Below are 21,961 nucleotides of genomic sequence, written 5' to 3'. Positions count from 1 at the left end.
CTCACTTTTTCCAGCCCACAAAACTTTGAGTTCAAAACTAGTTCTGTTCTACTTTAAATTTCAGTGAAATTTAGGAAGAATGAAGAGATCTGTCTCAAATGGTGGATTTACTGCTAAATACGAAACAGCTATTTTGGAGTCAGTGTGTCTGTTTTTTGACTATAAATTCCCTTTTAATCCCTGGAAATGTTTTCTGAAGGAGTTTTCTTTTAAAATGGTACCACTCCGCATGAAGTTTAACTTTATGAATCACCATCCTCCAGCTTGACAGAAAAGCCGATATTCAAAGACTGCAGTACTTGTGAATAAGGAGTCAAACATGAAGTGAAATCTTCTTACGTTTTTGGTGAGAAGTGGCACTTGATCCTTGAGGCAAAGAAATTCACTTCAACCTACATGACACATCACATTGCGAGCAAGTGCACTGGCAGGGCTATAAGATGAAATGCCATTTTCTGTTAAGTTAAAAGTAGGACGCGTTTTTTCCATTTCTGAGAGTTCTATCACTTCATATAGTTGCTTTTGGAAATGAAAAATGGCAACAGCCCTGTACAGAAGTGGCCTGTGAATTACAGAAAAGCAGCTTATGCTCCATAGTGTGGCACAAGAAGATGCCAGGCATTTCATGAGGAGAAAATGCAGCACAGTCATGTGGAGATTACAGAGCCCACAAAATTCAGTTATGCTAAGTCTCTTTTTCTTAAATAGTGAGGAGAATGAATAAAATGTAATTAGTTATATTTTTAGCATGCTTATAGATGTTCAATATACTTGCAGAACTTGTACACTAAGTAAGAGAGGAAAGAGATAATAAGGGGGTTTTAGGTTTGTTGATTTCCCTATCCTGATCTAAATTACTGCTGCTCAGGTTTGAGGGTGACATATAACTCTGTGTATCGTATACCATGCAGAATTAGCTGGATTTCTCTATTACTCTATAGCAGTGTCCAAAAGATGGTCTGCTTTGGTTTATAGTAGGATGAATCAAGGGAATTCTCCTAACACAGCTTCTCACAGCTTGGGAATCAGGGAATAAACAAAGAGGAGTTTCTCATATTACATCATTCTGAATCTGGAACAGGAGCCCAGATGAACATGGGTGTCCTGCTGGCTTCCCCAGTAGTTTGGTTTTCCCTTAAGGAAGCTTATAAAATGTTTCAATCTACACTAATAGGTTTTGTTTAATTGTCTCATTCTGGCATTTATGTTGGAATTGTGTTCTACAATCTATATGGATAAAAGCAACTCTAAGACCATGGAGGTGATGGAATGAATGAAGAGAATTTTATTCTTTGCACCATAGTTTGATAAATTGCCTTGTTTTAAGATTTTTGTTGGTGTTTTAATAGCTTTGAGACAATTTTATTTTCAAGAGTTTGAATCAGTGGAAAAAGAATAACAAAGACTTAAAAACAAGAAATAAACTGCACTGAGGACTGTAACCCTATCTCACAAAAGCTTTTGCTTATAATAATAAAGACTGGAGTTGTAATTAGCTTTTTTGGAGTGTTTTTCACTCCAGCTGCACTAGACAATACTCTGACTTGCAGTTAATACATACAGACATATCTACTTATTTTCCTTTGCATTGCAGCATGTGTACTTCCCTAATTGGCAGCTTGCCATTTATATGTGGAAAACAAGATTGAGTTAGCAAGAGGGAGAGAGAGCGAGATATCAAATGTCTGCAGTGCACAAATTTCTGAGTTAGATTACTGAAAGGAGAGGAGATTTAAGTTGGAATTCAGTTATTTGGATCACAGTGCACTTAGATCTTCCATAAGGCTATACATAAGTTAGAAATAACCAAAGTCCAAGTTGAAACTCAGACTGCCACTGTGAGATTTCACTTTAGGAGCATTCATTACTTTCATTTAATGTGGAATCTATGTGATAACCAAAAAGAATGGATGGATTTGATAAACACACTTGAGTTTTCTCTTGATACTGAAACTTATTTCAAACTGCTAAGATACTGTTCTTCCCTAAGGAAGGATGGGATTGTGAAGGCATTCTGCTTTAGTTTTTGAAGTTAAACATCGTAGGTAGGAACAAGATGATGGAATACAATGATATAGGAAATAAATGCTCCTTACGCCATACAAGAACTAAAAATTAGCATGAATATCCCACACATTTTTGTAAATTAGAGAATTGATGTAACAACAAGAGCTCTATCAGGTACTGTATCACTGCCCTTTTAAATGGATGTATTGTTAATCTACTTGAGGATCACTTGGCACCAATTTCATATGGTCTAGCTAGGCCAGCACAGTCTATCATGAAGTAAAGCATTAAAATCAATTTTATCTCCCTGGGAAAGTCTTGATATGTATTCAAATTTCTCTTGCTATGTCTTAAGTGAAATTGATCTTGAGTAGAACCAACTGTAATTCTGGATCCTGAGATCTGAGAAGTCAAACTTTCCACTAGTACAAAATACTTACATAGAACCAACAAGTTTTAATTAACTACCTAAATTATAAAAGACAGAATTTTAGTTCTTTATAAGCATGAATCTTGCATGTTTTAAGACATTTACAGCTTAAGGGCACATAAATAAAATAAATTTTTAAAATGCTTTCAGAAAGACTTGGTTTAGGACTTTGGTTTCCTTAAATTCCTTTTGTCAGCATCCCTTTTTCTCTTCAGTGTCTGACAAGTGCTTGTAGTAATTCAGGTGTTGCAGATGGATTACAAACTGAAAAGTACTGTGTGTTTTGTGCCTGCCAACCTAAGGAACTGAATGAATAGGTTTTGAGTACTCAAAAGCAATGCCTTTCTAGACAGAGTACTTGAATTAGACAAACAGACTCTGAAGACTTTCTGACACAGGCTGTCTGCTATAGTTTGCATAAATCTGTGCTGAATGAATACTCAACCAGAATTACTTGAAAAGAATCGATATAAATACTGCCAAATGAAGCAAACAATTCCCTAAGTTCTGGAAAACTGAGGTGGTCATCAATGAACATAGTCACTACTGTATTAAGGATTTAGTTATTAGAGGTGATAGGAGCAGTGGAACACAGTCAAAATGGCCAAAGTTTGCCATCTCTATTCCAATCTTGTATTTTATAGTTCTCATCCTGAATTTAGGGAATTCAGTAGCTTCCCTGATGTAATCAGCTAGAAGTGACACTGTTCAATGCATGTAATCCACTATCTTAATAGTGTGTATGATCTCCACAGATTTTAAAAGAATTTCCAACTGATGGAGCTAGCCTTCAACCCAGCTTTGCTGGGAGCTTCTTCAGTTTGTCACAGAGGAACTCATTCACCTCCATAAATTTGAGCACATCTTTTCTTTCTTACCCTTTCTGTTGATTAAATATAGTAGCCCCTATCCTCTAGACAGGTTCTGTCAGCTGAAACACAGCAGGTAAAACAGGTAAAGGAATTTTCCAGACAACAGAAAATGATAGTTTAAGCACCAACACTACCGTCTTAAATACTTTTGATCTAGATGTTTCTGTGAAAATCCTGATGTCATGTGACCCATGCATCTAATTTCAACTTTTAGATTAGATCCACACATCTAATCTAACTAACTTTTCAGCTGGCTGGTAAAATGGTGATATCAACAGAGTTCGGAAAAATTTGGGTGGTGTAATTGCCTTTATCAATCTTCACAGAATTGTCTTTTCATCAGCACATCTAAAATGTCTTGTTACACAACTGTGACTCTGGCCTCACAGTTTTGAGGATAAACTAGTCATTTTTCATGATCCACTTCCAGAGATAGAAAGCATGTTTGTCCTGCTTCATTCCACTAAAAAGGTGTTTTACTCCAAAATATCTGTATTTTCCTCATCTTCTCACCCTTGCAGGTAAAGCCAGTAATTTTCCCAAGTGCTCCAATGAAGCAGTATCATTTTATTAGGTGGCTTAAAGGACAGCTAGAAAATATTTAAATACCTGCTTATACTTGTTTATATAATTCTCTTTTAGTCTGAAATAAGTTGTTATTAATTTTTCATAATAAGCCACTTATTGAACATTTGTTCTTACTAGGCATCCTTTAAGAAATACAAAAAATATATTAGGATTAGTGTTACAGGACACTGAGTCAATTATCCTTATGAAGAAATAATGTGAAAGAACTGTTTGAATAAGAAACGATATTAACTGAAAATTGGATTTAATTCGAGAGTATATAGAGAAATGAGATGTTCTTTCAGCATCACTGAGATAAAATAGTATTGGTATACTGAGGAAAGCACTTAGACTTAAAGGACTTTGTTTTGGAGGGACTTTTTAGGATTTTGCTTGTCAGTGAAAGGTAGAGTTACCAGCTCTGGAAGGCAAAAGTGCCCGAATTCCATTTGCCTCAGCAAACTTCTGCTTTTGTTTTTAATCAATCTGGAAGTAATTTGAATGTGAAAATAATGAGTATTCTCATGAAAAATCTATTTTAATGCTGCTTTTAACTGTCATGTTTAGGAAAAGTGTTCTTGATTTATCAAGATAGGTGTTCTGGTAGGTAACAATAGGAATGGCACTGAGGGAGACATTGTCTCCTTGTCGTTCTCAGAGCAGGATAAAATGTGAGGCTTCTGAGGCTGCGGGAAATGACTTTTGCGTACATGAAATGTTTTGACTTTTAACTAAAAGATTGAGTTCTACAGTGCCACCATCTTTTAAAGATTAAATCCACATGGCACTATATGGAATACAATATCCATTGTTCATACTTCTTGAATGACTTGGAATCATGTGTTAACATGATGAAACCAGATGGGACGTTCAAACATCAAACTCCATTCAGTGGTAGCCAGATGTCTTTCCAGGAGAATGGGGGAGGGATCCTCCAAATAGAAATTTCATAAAACATAGCAACTGTCAAATTTTGAGCAATTTATTCAAGTGATAAATATGTTATATTTGTGATTCAGTAATTGCTTATCTTTTCTTAGGCAAGTTTGAGCTTTCATCTTTGCTCCTATCTTCAGATATGGATGCATCACCTGATCCATAATGTTTATTTGCCACTAGCTCCGCCTTCCCCCTTAAATGAGGAAATAAAAGTAAAATAACTTGGCAAGTAAGCTGGGGGAGATACAGGGTTTGCTTTTGTGGCTCAGCTAACATCTTACAAACAAAAAAATTTGAAAAAAGAGGGCAGCAGAGAAAAAAGTAGGTAAGTTGGAAGCAAACTGCAGAATGTAACGCTAAATTTAAAAAAGGTTTATCAAATGGTTAGCAGCCACTCCAAGAGAGTTTGTGTCTCTAGATTAGATTAACAAATGTTTCTATTATGAGCCAGTTATATCTGCAGCTAGATTTGCAGAAAATTCAAGGATATATCCTTGTGTCTTAAAAAACAAACCAAAACAAAACCTCTTCAGTTGTGCTACCTTTGACCCTTAGAAAAATTCCACTACAGTGAGCTTGCAGCCGTGTGGAGAGACTGTAAATATGTTTAGACAGGTGGTACAGTCTGAGGCCTTCTTTAAGGAAATGGAAAACAATACAGAAGGTCTTCATTTGGAAATATTCTCGCATAATGAAGTATGCCCAGTGTCTTTCAGTGCAGAATGCCTTTTCCAGTGAATCTCGCTGCTTGTCATGAAATAAAGTACAAGTTTTCAAACAGAACAATTGAGAAGCAGTCTCCCCCACGTTTCTCTTTAATGCTATCTTAACATCACTGATTTTACATTTGTGCAGTAAAAGAAATGACAGCCAATTTAAGTTTCTAAATTTAAAGCTACTGGATGACAAGTCTTTGGCAAGGAGGGGTGCACAATTCTAGTCTTCGTTATGCTTGCTGCCTCCTGTTGTAGAGAGCTAAGGAAAAAACGGAGCAGGAAGCTCATTAAGATCTTGTAGCCAAAGGCCACAAACCCCTCTGCCATAAAAGTCTCAAATTTTCTTGACTGTCTCCTCTTCCTTTGCAACATCCAAAACACGCAGTGAATCCTGAGGGCATCCAGCAGGAAATCATTGCTGTCTGTTCTGTGTAAATCCCAAAGAAGGGAAGAAAAGGACAGGATATCGGCACTACATAGTGAGTTACTCATCAGAGAAGCATTGCAGGAGGACAGAGGAGAGACCTTTTCTTAGTATGATAAAAAGTTGGGAATTCAGCCAAGTCCCACTGGTCCTTTCAATGGCCTTGATGTTCTCACAACCTGTGCAGTCAGGGCATCATTCTCCTTTCTCCAGGAGTGTTGGGAACACGATGGAGGCCTACCCCACTGCAGCCTGCTGGGATGAGGCTAGAGGTGAGTCCCTCTGCTGGTTGCTACAAAGGTACAAGTGTGTTGCCATCTCCTCCGAGAAAAAATGCTGTTGTGCATCTTAGAAGTAGATTCGTGAACCTGATCCATGTTCAGTGCTACTCCCTGCTCCCTTTGAACTATTTCTTAAAGTTCTGGATTTTTTTTCTGTGGTATAAATTTAAACCAGTATCTCAGCAAAAACTATCTTGATTCCTCCTCGAAAAGGACAGGAACTTCATCAGCTTTTTAAGTAACTTAGGTTTCACTTCCTTCATTAGCCAGATGATATATTTTAATTTTTTTTTCAAGGGAAAGACCTTAAGTTACCCCAAATTTAATACTGAGCCTGAAAAACTCAGCTAGAATATGGATACTGTAAGAATAGTCCCAATTAACGATTTGCTAAATGAAGTTGTGTAAAATTTATTCCCTGAATATAAGTACAAAACTGGCATTGGACAGTGGTTAGAGGGATATGTTCTCCTCTTTAGAAAAGAACACAAAAAACAAACAACCAAAAAAATCCATGTGTTTTGTAGATTTGACTATAAAATGAAGCAGTAAAACTTGATAATTACAATACATCCAAAAAATGTTTGCCAATGAGATGAGGAAAGAGGAAGATGGGATTTACAAACAAAATGTCAGATGAATCCCACAGATTGAAATACCAATGTTCAATGAGTTGACTTAGTGAAATTTCATGAGACTCTGCTGCTTGTTTTACTGTACTATTTTGTGTTTTGAGGAAATAACAAAAACTAATCAGATTGCAACCCAGTTTTTTGAGGTTTCCACAATAATGAAAATGTAGATTTGAAGTCCTGATCTTTCCTCTGTCAATTTAATGAAAGTGTCTCTGTATCTTTGAACTGTTCCATTAAAAGACACTATTTTACTTGCATTTATGCCTTCAAGTAAAATTTTTAAAACTCTCATCATATGTAGAGTAACATTGTGTATTTATGTAACTACTTCCAATTTTTACATTTAGCTGTTTGCAGAGGAGTGCAGCGATTCAGGGCAGAGATGTTTAGAAAAGCAGATTGGATGGGGGTAGAAGAGATGGGTAAGAAGCTGCTAATCAGCAAATGGAATCTGTCTCTAGTTCTAGAATTTTGTGAACTGATGATTTGACACAAACCTGAGCTCTGGTCCTGACATGAAGAGAATCTGGCAAGAAGGATGATTCTCTTCCTTGTCTCTGATATATTAGGAAATCATTTACTTGAAGAAAACTGGAGGATTTTTTTAAGTATTATGCAAGACTGAGCTATTACATAAGAATTGCAGAAGGAGACACCTGATTGTTTGGAGGTTTTTTGTTATGGCTTTTTTCAACTGACATGAAAAAAATTATAATGAAGCACAATTCAGAGATGTTTTGCTTTAATTTCCTTTCTTCAGGTAAAATGTGTAGGGAAGGCACTAGGAATGATTGTAAGTTAGAGGATGAGGGAAACACATTCCCAGGAAAAAGAAGATTCAGTGGACAATGTTTTGTATTGTAGGTGCACGTACTGCACGTAGGAGAGACTGATAATTCATAAGAGTAAATGAATCAAAGCACAAGAATAGTATCCTATTTCTGCCATGCTATTTTTTTTTTCAGCAGATTTAGTTTTCTATCTGACAATTGTAACAAATCAGTTGAGAATTTACAGAGAAATAAGACTGAGTCTCTTCTGAAAGCCATGACTTTGATGTTCCAAAATATTAGAAAATGAAGTTATATTTTTGGTAATGTAGTTTTTATTTACTTAAATTAGAATCTTGATTATTTTTCCATTTTATTAATTTTTATACTTGTAAACCATTGTAATGCCAGTTATTTGCAAATACTGCAAAGCCTTCATCTTAGTTTGTAGTCCTGAAAAAAGCCCCCTAAAGCAAGAGGAATGAAACCACTTTTCCAGACAGAGGATTCTGATGTTCTGGGAGTGAAGGACCCAAATGGCTGCTTGCACTGATACACAGCAGATTCAAAAGAGATGATCTTGATGAGATAGTGAAAACTGTGAGAATTTACTTCATTCTTTATTTCAAGTCCAACTCTTCAGTGCTCTGTGTTTCCTTTACAGAAACAATGTCTGTTTTCAGTCTGCAGAAGTAGTTGAATTCTCAGCTGTGCAAAAAATACAATTATGACAAGTACACTTGACCTTCAGTGAAATTAAGGAGAGTACCACCTGCACTAAATATGTCTTGTAAACAGTGCTGGGAGCAAAGGGATACAGTCTGGCTAGAAATCAAATCCAGTTGCATGGCTTACTGCAGTAATAACTTTTCAGGTTTTTAAAGTTTTACTTCTAATTGTACCCTACTCTTAAACAAGGAGTGCTGATGAGTTGTTAGCAGCTGCACTGTGAACAGGAGCACTCTTTGTGCTGAGATAAAGCTGCCCATCTCTAGAAATAGTCTGTCATTCAATAAATAACTTTGTTTTTTTCCCATTATTCTCTTGTAGTTGCAGTGTTACAAATTAAATTGAAAAACATAAGAACACTGTTTTGGGACACACTTAGAGAATATTTTGACCCCTTGACCTGTGCCTACTCCTGGAATAAAATACTGTATTAAGATCCATATTTAACGAAAATTCTCACCCAAAATCAGACCCTGTAAAACTATCTAGGTAATAAAGATGGCCTAAGCTAATTTTTATTTAACAATGTCATAGGAAAACACCAAAATATTCTTTTAGAGAGGCACAGTGTCCTGTAAGCAGTATAGCTGCTTAGCTTATCTGAAAGGTAATCCAGTAAAAAAAAAAAGTTTTAGTCCAGATGCAAACACATCTCTGTCATAGCAATTCCCTAAATATAAACCCTCATCTGAACTCTTTTTTGTGTAAGTCTTACCTTGAAGTAATGCTGTGCATAGAAGATGTGTTGTCCTGGGCTATTCTGGCTAGACCCAGTAGGGTTTCCATAAAGCCTACTTGCTGCTATTCACCTCTTTTAAACCAGGCCTTTTCCTCCTTTCTTTCCCCTCAATGTAATGAACATTTATCAGCATGGCTCAGTGAGGAAGGAATGTGTGGAAGTCACTCAGCTATTTAAAAGTTTTAAATTTCTAAATCATAATTTTTAATTTTTGGGTGGCATAGTTAGCTAGTGTGGATCACAAAGTGCAGGAAGCATGACTGGACAGTCTTGGATTTGCAGTAAGCTTTATGTTACTGCAGAAGGGTGAGTTTTAGTACCTGGTATTACACAGTGAAAATCACCTTCAATGCCAGGTAAGACCCAAAGGAGCCGGAAGTCCGGCAGCATTGGGTGCATGGGGAAAACGGGTTCCTTGCCCATAGTGGCAAGAAATGCCCACAGTACCCTTTCCAGAAAAAACACATCTCTAGTAGTCTTGAAGATGATGGTACCCAGATTATCCTTTCTCCTCAGAAAAGTTAAATTGTAGACCTCAAAAATCTTAGCAGCCATCTACTAAATATAAAGCATAGAGAAATAATTATGTGTGAATTTTTATATTATCTTCATTAATGATAACTGTAGGATTTATAAATTTAAAGCACTCTTTATTTTTGTAAATCAAAACTGAAATCGTACAGACCTTACGTAGTTTAGCTCTTTTTGTTATTACTTTTTAAACTGTTATTTTTCTTTAAAATTTGTCACTCCAAATCTAATTAATAACTCTACAAGAAATCAATTTTTTTCCTGAGGAAAATGAGCTGTATTGCCTTAACTATTTTGTAAAAATAGGTTTTGTTTTTGTCTTTCATTTCCATAGCAAAGAGAATTAATTTAAGAGAGATCAATAGCATTGCCAGCATATGTTGCACACTCCTAGTATAATTCACATTATACTGGGAGCTGGGGAGCATGAGATGAGTTTATAGTTATTTTTTTATCTTGTGGTATGGAATTATATAAATCAAATATGCTTACAAAAAGCTTTTGTTTTTATTAATGTAATGCAGTAATACTAATAAGGGGAAATGTGTACAACAAACTATTGTGTGTACTTAGGATAAAAAAATGTGCTAACTCTTGATATTGGGTGGGCGTAATGGATGTGTAAAGTGCTCTGTGCACTTTGCAGTGTGTGAAACCTGCAAAAACTTCCAACAATGTTAAAGCACTTGCAAAAATGTTGCACCTGGAGCAGGGAGGAGTGAAGAGGGCAAAGGTCTGCATTAGGCATTAAGACACTGACTAAACAGACTTTACACTCGGTGAAAAGTCCAGACAACCCCTGCAGTGTCATCTTACAACTCTGGTTTTCTTCTTTTCAGGACATAGTAATCCATAAATACACTCAAGTCACCAGCAGCTTAGCTCTTCCCCCGCTTCTCCCCCTTTTTAACTCTCCTTTCATTTATAATTCTTACATAAAGATCTGAATTTTTAACCCTTTCCAAGTCTTTTAATCAACCTTGGGAACTATTTTTCTTCACTGTTGTCATTTGCTAGACTTCTCTTTTTAAATCCTTTACTTTGCAAGTTTTTCTCTTAGAAAAATGGTTTCAAATAGGCTGAAAAACATAATGCTTGAAAATAGTAATACAAACTAAGTTTATGGGTAAGACATGCTGGGAAATTATCAGATTTTTACTTCTAAAAAAAGGCAGTTATAAACTCTGTAAACTACTTAAAAGCAGTCTTAGTTTCTGAATCTTATTAACCAGACACTCCATGTAAAATATCTCATGGGATGTGGTGTAAATTTTTTTTTCTGCAACTACTTCTGAGCTTATTTGTTTGGATAGATGAAACTAGTTTCAGCTGGGATGCTGCAAGAGAAGAATCATCTTGTTTGCCATTGTTGTTTTTTTTCAAGCAAACAAACAGAGAAAAACCTCATCAATTTCTCTAAACTGGAAAAGGTAAAAAGAGGTAAAAAAAAAAGAGGTGTTTGTACTTTTATTATACAATTAAGTCTTTCAGTTCTGCATCTATTACACTTAGTAGATGAAAGCATGAGACCAAACTGATTTTAATCATTTTATCTGATCCCATTATCCACATCCCATGGCTTAAGAGACTGGATAGACTCCTAATATAGTCTGGAGCCTTTACAGTAAAAATAGGCTGGTGAAATACAGCCCATCAGTTGCATGTAACTGTGCACATTTTGCTCACTTCCTCTCCTTGTTCTGAGCACTGCACGAGGCTGTACTTCCATGCAGGATATTTTCCTTTCACCTGCTTTTCACTTCCTTACCCTTTCTGTAAACCTGCTGAGATGTTCAGCAGCTCTGTCACGTTGCCTTTTTCATTAATTTTTGCATCTTGTGAGCAGCACTGGTGCAAGATAGCTGAAAGTCTGAGTGTTGCTTTCATATATGAATATTGATTAGTAACAACATTATTAAGAAAATGTTTCAGGGTTTTTTTATTTTGCACAGAGATCCCTTGTATTTCCTCAGGGAGGGAAAGCAAAGTTTCCAGTTCCACCTGTGTGACGTGGTCATTACTCAGTCACAAAATGGTGGCCTCAAAAGGTCTCCTGTCAAGTCTCTTGGCCAGTGCAGGCTCTGATTTCTGTTGCTACACAGTGATTTTTAGCGTTGCTGCCAAAAGGTTTGTAACTTGGTCTGGTCAGTGGTGGGAATCAAGGCACCATCAATAGTAACAGAAAGGTGAACATGGGAGCACAGTTTAACAGGGGCAGAACCCAGCAGAGGAATTTACTTTTCAGGGCAATGAGCTCTGTAGAAATTTAGGACCTGTTTCAGCACGATGCTTTGAGCACATGCTGAACTTCGAGGTGGTTTGCTAGGTGGCCTTCAGGCTTTATAAGCAAGAACACGCTCGACGCCATTCCAGGGTCAGCTCCTTGGTGCAGAACACCAGAGGCGGTGCGTGTCTAGGGCCCAGGATTGAACTCTGGTCATGCAGTGCAGCTTTTAACCTGCTCTGTCTCACCGGTACCTTGGCACAGTCTGTTAAATAAGCCATTACTGGAGTCGGCGTTTTAGTGGTAGCGTAGGCCTTGCATGTGTTGAAACGAGAGCATCTTTACAGATGGGGCAGTATCTTCTATTTATCCTGTATTCTGATATTTTGTTGCAAGTTAGTAAAAAATAAGAAATGAATGTTCAAGCACATGAAGAACTTTTAGGAAATTAAGCTAGAACTGAATGACATTGATCTCTTGAGAAAGAGGCTTTGTATCTTGTCTTTTTGTATCTTTCTTGTTGTAGAAATACCACGCCAAAAACGATCTCAATAAGGAAAACAAAAGACCATTGTTCAGTCTAGTATTTTTTGTTGTTTTCAAGCATCTGAGGTCTCTCCTGAATCCTCTTCTGTGGTATCTCATTGCTGACCTCATAATTATAATCACACATTCAAAACTTAAATTCTGATAATGTGACATAGATGAGAAGCCAGGCAGCTAAATGACTTGCCCAAGGCTATGAAACATCTTGCTGGAGAACTGAAATCAGACCTTTTACCATGTCTGCCTGGCCAGACCCTAGGTCTGTGCTTTGTTTTATGTTCTCAGGCATGTTTCTTCATGCAAATGTTATTTGGACTGCATGCTTGACAAATAGCAAAGGCCATGCCGCCCAATGAATTTTCTCCTGGATTGTTTTTCACCTTAAGTTGGAACTGTTCTTTTCTTCAGGTTATCTTAATGAAACCATTTTCAGAACTCTTTTTCAAAATTTATATTCGACAGGTGTTATTTATTGATTTAGGCTTATAGTGACAATATGAAACTACCAACCATTCAAGCATAATGTTAAAATAAACTGTGGGTAGAGTGAATTTGTACAAAATAGTACAGCCATAAGTCTATTGCTACTTCGTTTAACCAACCAAAGTTGCTCTATATTGCTCTCAATAAGTCTTTTTCCCCACCCCTTTTCTCCTGAAGGATTCCTTTTACCCACTTACCTTATCCATGGGCTATGTAAACACATAGGTAGGACTTTGTGCATCCTTTGCATACTCTACTTGTTAAATCTCAAATATTGTCATATTGCTTCACACACATGTCACCAAATGCAAATAAAATAGTAGGTAAGGCTGCTATGATGTCCTCTGGGTATGTATTTCTGTAGGTAATGCTTGTGTGCGATACACACAGTTTTTACAGTCTGTACCTCACATGTAGATCACACAGACACAATTAAGGCTGATCACAACCAACGCAGTGTGGGTGGATACGTGTGGGTAAAATCTATGTAGGTAAATTTGAAGCATTTGAAGATTACGGATGTCTTAAGGGTCAATATTTTAGACAGTGGAAAAATACATTTTTCAGACTCCTCTAAAATGTGCTTTTCAAAAATTTCTTTAAGTACCATATCCTTCAAATCTTCTTCCTCCATTAGAAAAGGTAAAGCAGTTCATGTTTGAATTCAGCCATACCTTTCAGTCTTTCTGGTCATTTTTTTCCTTGAGTTGATTTTGGGAGGTTTGTTTCCAGTTTTATGAGGTTTTGTTTTGTTTTAATATTTGGCCATTAAATGGTGTCAAGTACTTGCTTGTCTGGTGTCAGACATACATCTTCCTTGCTACGTGCATTTCTAAAAGAGGAACTCGCTAAGAATTTTGCCTGAATGCTAATAGATTTGCTGCTGTACAAATAATATAAATGAAATATACTTAATTATTTTAGCTCATACTAGAAAAGATTCAGGACAAAGGAGAGATTGATGCAGTGTGCCTTACAATGGTCCTACTGATTTCTCTACTGGCCTTTCCTCTGCACATGGTCAATTAGAATTGAAAATCCTGTGCTGATTTCATTCGCTGGAATTTTTAAGCAGGTCAGGAAGAAAGATGTTATTGAAAGGAAAAGTCTCATCTAAATAAGAAAAGAACACGTGGCCATCTGGTCTAACTGTACCATGCCGAAAGTAGTTTGGACTTTGCTCTAGTTTGAGCTTTGCAACAGTTTGCTAAAATATCGAACAGAAATATGTATGCATTAAAACACTCTGTGCTTTTTATCTATAAAAATGCAATGTGCAGTTCTCTTTCTATCTGTAATGCATGAGCTCCTCTGACCCTGTTACCTTATTGAAACTGTCTATGTTTCTGGTTGGTTCTCAAGTTACTTCAGCTCTGTAGAGGTATAAGTGAAACACCAATCTTTGGAAAGTTTTGGATGTAATTCTCAGGACTTTCTTCCTAGGACTAAAAGTCATACCTCTGCTTGAACTAGGAAAGGCTCAAACAAGCCAATGCAACAGGAAGCATGGGGGGAAGAGGGGAGAGGGGAGTTTAAAAAAGGAAATCAGAACTTGAAGTTTGTGTGAGTAGCACCGTGGAATTTGCACAACCAAATGTAGGCCACAGGCTAAGAGACAAGCTGTAATAGATTTCAAATTTTTAAGGAATGGAGTCATAAATATGCATGAGCTTCCCTGATTGCATTATTTCAGCATCAACTATTAAAAAGTTTAAAGATGTCAGTAAAAAAACAGAGTTCAGCAATTTTCACACAAGGTAAATAAATTCTTCTTGTAAAAAACTAAAACAGCTCCAAATTTCAGGTATGTGGACAACAACAGCAGGAGAGGATAATGCCATTTTTAAAGCAACACTGGTCAGGTATCTCCTCCCTACTCTAGGGAGAGCTTTTTTTACCCAGCACTCACAAAACCCAAGATACCTTACTGGGAGAAGGGGAGAGTGTTGGACTAAATATGGAGGCAAGGACCCTGTATTCATATTCTCCAGCTTAATGCTTATCTCTTATGTGATTAGACATTACTTTTACACTGACAAACATTGCATAAATTGCCAGTTGAAATACCCTTCTAAGACCAAGATAGTGTGTAAATCACTTCTGAAGTTTAGACAAATTGATTTGCATAGGATTTCAGCCTTTAGGAAAGGATAAAAATATGATTGCCTTGTCATTACCTTAAGAATATGAAAGTGAGCACTTCATAATTTAGCTGCAGGCATTATTTCAAAACACATTTTTTGAAACAAGTGACAAATTTTGTTTTAAAACATATTATGCCAGGAAAAGTAAAAAGGAAATTATCACCTTCATATTACTGAACATGTGTACATACATATAATTTACAAATGCATACTCCTCATGTATGACCATTGTGTAGAGTTTGCTTGTATATTTCATATAAGCAGTGCAAACTGTTCCTTTAGAAAAGCATTAAATCCCTTATTTACAAAAAAAAATTAAAGGCAGGAGTACAAATTTGACCACAGCTCTTGATTCATTCACTCAATTTTTCTGACATCTCTATTCAGGAATTTTTACTTTGCAGTGGATATTGCTGCCACTACATGCAATCTTTTGTTTGCATGTCTCCGCTGCTATTTGGAAAGGAAGTTTCTTTAAGATTAAATTTATGGGATACTTATGCTGGGTTCCTTTTCTCATAGTGTTTCTAAGCAATATTAGAGAATAAAAAGCTAAAAAATTTCTTATATTTCTCTTAGGATACCTGTTAGAGTGATTAAAATATAGTTTAAGCATTTTCAGGGAGTAATTAACAACATTGTACATGTGTGCATGTGGTTGTGTGTTTTAAAATTTATTTTCTTTTAGGTCTTTTTCATACAAAGTTCACATTGAAAAGCAAATAATATTCTTCATGTTTATCACACCATAATTTGTACTGCAAGACAATGAAATTCCAAAGAATTTAGAAAATAGGTCGATCTGCACAGCGTACGTTTAAAAATTAAATAGAATACAGGCTTTGAATCTGCCTTTCCCCTGTATGTCTCTGCTAACCCCACCCATAGCCACACCAAATGGAGAGCAACTATTTTGGGGAGTACTGCATTCTCAAGCCCAACTTTGTGGCACGATGGCATTGGGCCACTCGGCGTTTCTCTGGCTGTGGCAACAGGAAGGCCAGGGCTTGCAGGGCCAGCTCAGTCCCCTGCCATGCTCCCCTCCTTCGGTTTGAAGACAACCTATTCACAAAGCATTTTGCTACTGCCTCATTTAAAACTATCATAAAACTGTCTCAGAGCGCTTGCTAATCTCTCTAAACACAAATATTTTGTAAGATTTCAGCTTGATGGGCATTCAGGAACGGGTATCTGTACAGTAGCGACTTGCCTTTATGTAATATATCATATACACATACCAAACCTTTACATATATTTGAGAGCTACACAGCAATTATATAAGTGATGCATGAACTTAACATAAAATACTGCATTGACTGTAAACCCAGAGTAGAAATCACAGTAAAACGAGAAACACTGGATGTCCCTAGTTACACTGTGTTGGAAAGTGTGTGTGCGTGTGCATATGTTTTGTACAATAATGTGTATATATGTTTACAAAGTTTCTTATTTTGTATTTTTTTTTGCAAATCACAACAAAGTTGAAACTGAGCCTGGCCGACATAAGGAGGAAAGGCTTGTGTTTGTCTTTAATCTCTTCTGCAGCGCGGTTCAGACTTCTGTCTGATCTGCACATAGCAGAGCAAGGGGCTTGCCGTGCATTGCGTGCAGGCTCCTTGATTGTGGAAGGGAAAAAAAAAAAAATCTGGCTGGAATCCAGACAGGCGAGCGCAGTGCTCTGTTGATCATTGTGTCTAGCCTTCAGGTGTCTCAGCTCACAGTGGGCGGCGGTTGGGGGAGGGGGAGATAACAGGAGGGCAGACAAAGAATATAACAGTGTATTTACCAAAAAAAAAAAAAAAAAAAAAATTCATATGTAGGAGATTAATGTCAAATCCTTTTTTAAAAAATGCTTCTTTTAACGTTCCTTTCCCTGCAGTGGGAGCAAGCAAACATCTGTCCAGGAAGATTTATTTAAGCCATAATTAGTAGCGTCTGGAGTCTTTCAACAATTTCTCCTTATTGCACTTATTTTTTTTTTTTTTTTTAAAGAAGTCTGCTCATCTTTCACTTAGAAACTGTTTTCACTTCATGCATTATTAGAGATCCAGCCCAGCCAGGACTGACTCAGATTTCTATTGTCTTTGCTTTTTCCCTTCTGATCGTAGTTTTCAGAATCTAACTTTTGGTAGGGAAGGGGGTGGGAAGGATCGTGCAGGCAGGGGGGAAAGACCTTTTTAAAGGTCTTACAAGCATGTGGCGGGGGGAAAAAAAAGAGAAAAAATACAAATCAGTGCTGTTTATTGTACGGTTATTCGTTTGGGTTGAATTTCTTTTCCGAGGAAGAAGAAGAAAAAAAGCGCTGCTTTGTCTGTTGCTTCTGTTTGAGAACTCTCATAAATCTTGCCCAGAAAGCAACTTGGGCTTAAGGAGATCTGGCCAGTAAAGCTCTAGGAAACAATTTCAATGTCTCCTGCTATGGATATTCTCTGCTTTCTGCCCTCTTCGTCCCCGCTCCCCCTCCACCCCGACCTTCTGACGTTATACCGTGAAGAGACCCACACCCTTTCCCACCCCATCAGGAATCTGAGTGAATGCAAATTGTAATCTAGAGGTAAAGTTGCTTATCAAAAAGCCTCTCCTCGTGCTGAGCGAGTCCAGATATTATACACTAGTTGTGTGTTTTCAGTCCAGCCGTAACCCTTTTCTAACACTCCCCCCGTTGCCTTGCCTCTCCCCCTCCCCCCATGGAAGGGGTGGGATGGGAACCTTGCTCGACTTCATTGTTCCAAATGTAAGAGCTATTTGCCCCAAAGTGTCTTCGCTGTCTTTCATAGCTAATTATAATAACTGTCAGATGTCTGCAAAGTCTGGGCTGCCCTTGCTGGCGGAGTTAAAGTTTGCCTTTATGTTTTCCCCTTGGGGACAGATCAGGCCTGATTAGACACAGAGTACAAATAAAAGTGAACAACATACGTGTGTAGGGCTTTTTGTCTTTGTTTTTCTTTATGAACAAAGCAGCATGCTGGCTATGTCAGGAAGCAGTGTGTCATGCAGCGTGCATGCAGGCACTGCCCTGGAGGATAACTCGCTTTTGCTTTTTTTCCCCCCTCTTTCTTTTATTGAAGCACGCAAGAAATATTTCTGAATTTGAATAACACTTTACATACTTATTCATCTTATAAGAAAAGTAATCACTGATTTAGGGCACGTAGCGTTTTGACATTTTTAAGAGATTTGCTTTTCTGGGTGAAAATAAAAATAAATAGAGCCTGTACTCACAGTTTTGTTGTGCTGTGCAGGTCGCTGTCTCCTTCTGCAGGGACAAGGAGGGTTGCAGAATGTCAAGGGTGCAGAATTCCACATAATTCAGGAGAAATGTACAAATGTGCTTCCTGAAGTCGCCTGGAAGTCAGCTACTTGTGCTCAGACATCCCATTGCTGCTCTGCATGCTATACTATCTGCAGTTCTGAATTGAACTAAATACTGCCCATGTGAAAGACAGGGGAAACACAGTCATGTGGGACACACAAATCCACTCTATTGGCTCTGAAGGCACAACTTCAGCATTCTTGCATTTCCACCATTGGTTAACAGTTCGAGCTGAAAGAGTCTAGGTCCTCCTAGTGAGTCCGTTTTCCCTTTATGCTGGAAGAATGACTGTAGGATTTTACAGTGACAGGATTAGTTAAGAAAGGGACTGAAGTCATCCCTTTGACTGAAGCTGGTGGGTGGGGATTGGAAGCTGTGCTTTTCTCAACTCGACGTTTTTCCTTTTTCTGCCTGCATTCTCAGCGTCAGGAAATGCTTGCAGTTAACTTAGGCAGCAGAGAGAAACTGAAGTGACTTGTTTGGGGTTAGGGACCTTACTTTTAGAGTAACACAGTGTTACAGTCAGTACAGTGATTTTCATGGGAATAACTAATCTGGTTTACTAACTGTTTATTTTTCCCTTTTCACTTTTTTTTTTTTTTTTTTTTTTTTTAGCTCAGAAAGGGCTATATCAATATTATTTATCCTGAAATTTTGCATCACATAAGCCAGATAAATGAACCCAGCAGTTTGAACCCAGCCTAGACTGATAATTTGATAACAGAAGAAAGATTTTACAGAACTATTGGATCTCTGGGGAATATTATGATATGGTCATGGTAATATTTTGAAAGAAGCAACAAATTTCAGAAAAACTGTAATTGCTGATATTTGAGACTAATGAAGACATAAAGATTAAGTAAGAGGGAAGAAGATTGACTATTCCCTATTTTGGTATTCTGTCATTTGTCTAATTTAGTTATGCCAGCATGAGCAGTAATTTGAAACGGTACTCAGTCATGTGTGACATACTTCTCCAATTAACCCTTATTAAAAAGACCTTTCCCAAATCCCATATGCACGTTTTCCTAGAACTACAGAAAACAGAGGTATGACAGATTTACAGGGTTTGTGTCCATCTTCCTCTCTGGGCAGATTTATTTCCTTTTACATGTTTCCAGTGCTAGGTCGAGTGTGGTTCTAAATACACCCAGCGTGTGACTCCTGTTGGTGGACTGTTGAACTTGGGGCCCAATTTAGCAGTTGAAGCACTTAAATATGCTTGGAAATTTCCCAGAATAATTAATCTGGAATAGTAAATTCATTATATGTCTGTGGTGTACACAAGGCCAAGCCCAGACTGCTCTGCTGGCAATCGTAGTGTGTATGAGATCCTATTTAGCAGCTTATGCCTGGCCCTGGCTGTCAGGGCATCTTGTTGTTTCTTCCAGTCAGGCTTGTTCATTCCACCTTAAACCAATGCTTCTCCCTCCTCAGAGTTCACCCTCTTTAAGCTATTTATAGACTTTTATCATCACCTCACTGACCACCGTTGTCATCACTTAGCTGAACACCATATTCCAGGTGTAGCTGCATAAGATATGGGAATGTTCCTCCATATCCTGTGACCTGGTATGGCTGCAGCAAATCAATATGTGTTTGCTTGATATGTGAGCGGGAAAAATACATCTCTTAAAAATAAACTGACACACCCGACAAACAGGATTTTAAAGATGAAGACAGTAAATATTCTACTCTGAGTTAAAAAGGCCTTGTAAAGACCTTCTTTGCTTCCAAGTGCTAAGATGTGGAGTGGGGTTTTTTTTTCAGCAGGCTCGCTTTAAATACTGTTTATTAACAATATATAAAAGGTGTGGTTTGGTGGGTGTTGGTGTTTGGCTTTTTAATCTTCACGAAGAAAGATAGTTGTCTGGTTTGGATAAAATAAGGCTACAGCAGTAGCATCAAAACTTTCTTTCCACCCTTCAAAAATGTTTTCAGCTCTACTAGGCTTTCCACATCTGGACTCCAGAACACTGAGGGAAGAGAACTGAAAACCCTGGGAGACATTTTCTTTTTTTCACTGTGTTGGTGGTCTTCATAATTTTGGTTGCTTTTTTTTTGTTGCTTAATTCAATTAAAGAGGGAAGAAATACTAATAAAAGAAAAATTACTCTAGAGTGCAGTAAACTCTCTGGTTTTAAGACCAATACATGGTCTTGTCTTAAATACATCTTTTTCATGAATGTCAGTTTTTGATTTTAAAATGCTGAAAAGCTCTTTACAGGGAGAGAATAAACATCTGGGTTCATTTATTATTGTTTAGCTTTTTCCTCAAATAACTCAAGAGTGGATTTCAGGAAAATCGAGGGACTCTGGAGCAGTGATTATTTACCTGCATTTCTTGAGCCATGAATGAAAGACCTAGATGATACAAGCAGACATTTTTGTGACTCACAGTATTTTGGAGACCAAATTAATACTTGGCATCATCGTTGCCACTAGAGAAGTGTATCTTTATGTGTATCTGGGCCTCTAAATGGACATTTTGTTCTCCCTGTCATGTCCATTGAAAAGAAAACAAAATAAAGATTTAGGCTACATCATATTCACTCTCCTTGAATAATAAACTGCTTCTTTCACCACTATTGTTGGTAAAGATGAATTCTTAATTGTAATAGTCAAAGAATAAGAACATCATTACATTATCAATGTGTGGACAGTAACGTTGCTTTGCTGATTTTGTCATTGTGATGAAGTTTAACACATGAGATAAGATGCTGCACAAACTGGGCTGTCAGAGTCCGGGGATCCTACTCCTCTGTGGTCCTCTGTTACTCTATCCTTGAACATCACAGGTCTCCATTTCTGGGTTTGGGTTAGGGTTTTGTGGTTTTGCAGCTTTTCCCCCCTATCTAGCAAAGATTGGTAGGGACGCTTAACTCCTGTCTAATAGACATCCTGTTCCTAAGAATTTTTACACTTCCCTGGCCAGGAGCACTAGGAAAGAAAAGACATGACTGAAGTTAAAAGTTATAGTTACTAAAGGAGCATTTTCAATATTTGGAAGCGTTAGAGACCAGATGGTTGGTGTGAGGGTGAGGAAAAGTAGGATGGCCTTGAACATCTTGTACAGGGTGCATTCGCAAATATCTTTTAAAAACAGCTATTGATTTTTTTCATGTGGAAATATAAGCTCAATATCTACTTGGGAGGAGGAGCAGATTTGCCCTTTGGCTTCTTCTTAGTAAGATATACAACATTTAGAAAGACAAAAATCAAGAATTGAGATTGTTTCTTTCAGAAACAATAAAGGCACTAATGCAGTTGATATGTTACATGGATACTTCTGAAAATATGTATTTTAACTATTCCTTTAGACAATCAAATGCACTCCAATTATGTGTATGATGCAGATTTCATGTTGCCCAGCATTTTTAAGCCTTTCCAATTTTTTTCCCGTGGAAAGTAATTGAACTTCACAGACTGTGTATTTGCTTACAACTTTGCCAGAGAAATTTTGCTGTTCTATACACCTTTGTTTTTTATAATTCAGCAGTAGGTGGTATTTGCTAAAGTTTCAAGCTTATATTAGTCACTGCTAGTAAAATCCCTTGAGGTTGGTAGTGCACAAGCAAGGAAGAAATCAGATTAAAAAAAAATCTCAGGAG

General features: G+C 37.3%; 1 long non-coding RNA gene across 7 annotated transcripts in view; it reads right to left on the bottom strand.

The window, feature by feature from the left end:
• The window catches only part of LOC119703780, a 61,576-nt gene extending 42,845 nt beyond the window's left edge, over nt 1–18,731 (bottom strand). For 2 of the 7 annotated variants that reach the window (XR_005257770.1, XR_005257775.1), the window contains exon 1: nt 18,260–18,707. This is a non-coding gene — a long non-coding RNA (uncharacterized LOC119703780). Of the gene's footprint in view, nt 1–18,259 lie in introns of all 7 variants that reach the window. The other 5 variants (XR_005257773.1, XR_005257772.1, XR_005257771.1 and 2 more) reach the window with 5 other exon arrangements.
• Nucleotides 18,732–21,961: the final 3,230 nt, after the last annotated feature.

Source organism: Motacilla alba, chromosome 8 (genome assembly GCF_015832195.1).
Source record: "Motacilla alba alba isolate MOTALB_02 chromosome 8, Motacilla_alba_V1.0_pri, whole genome shotgun sequence".
Taxonomy (NCBI): Eukaryota; Metazoa; Chordata; class Aves; order Passeriformes; family Motacillidae; genus Motacilla; species Motacilla alba.
This window is presented reverse-complemented; position numbering and strand designations above follow the sequence as displayed.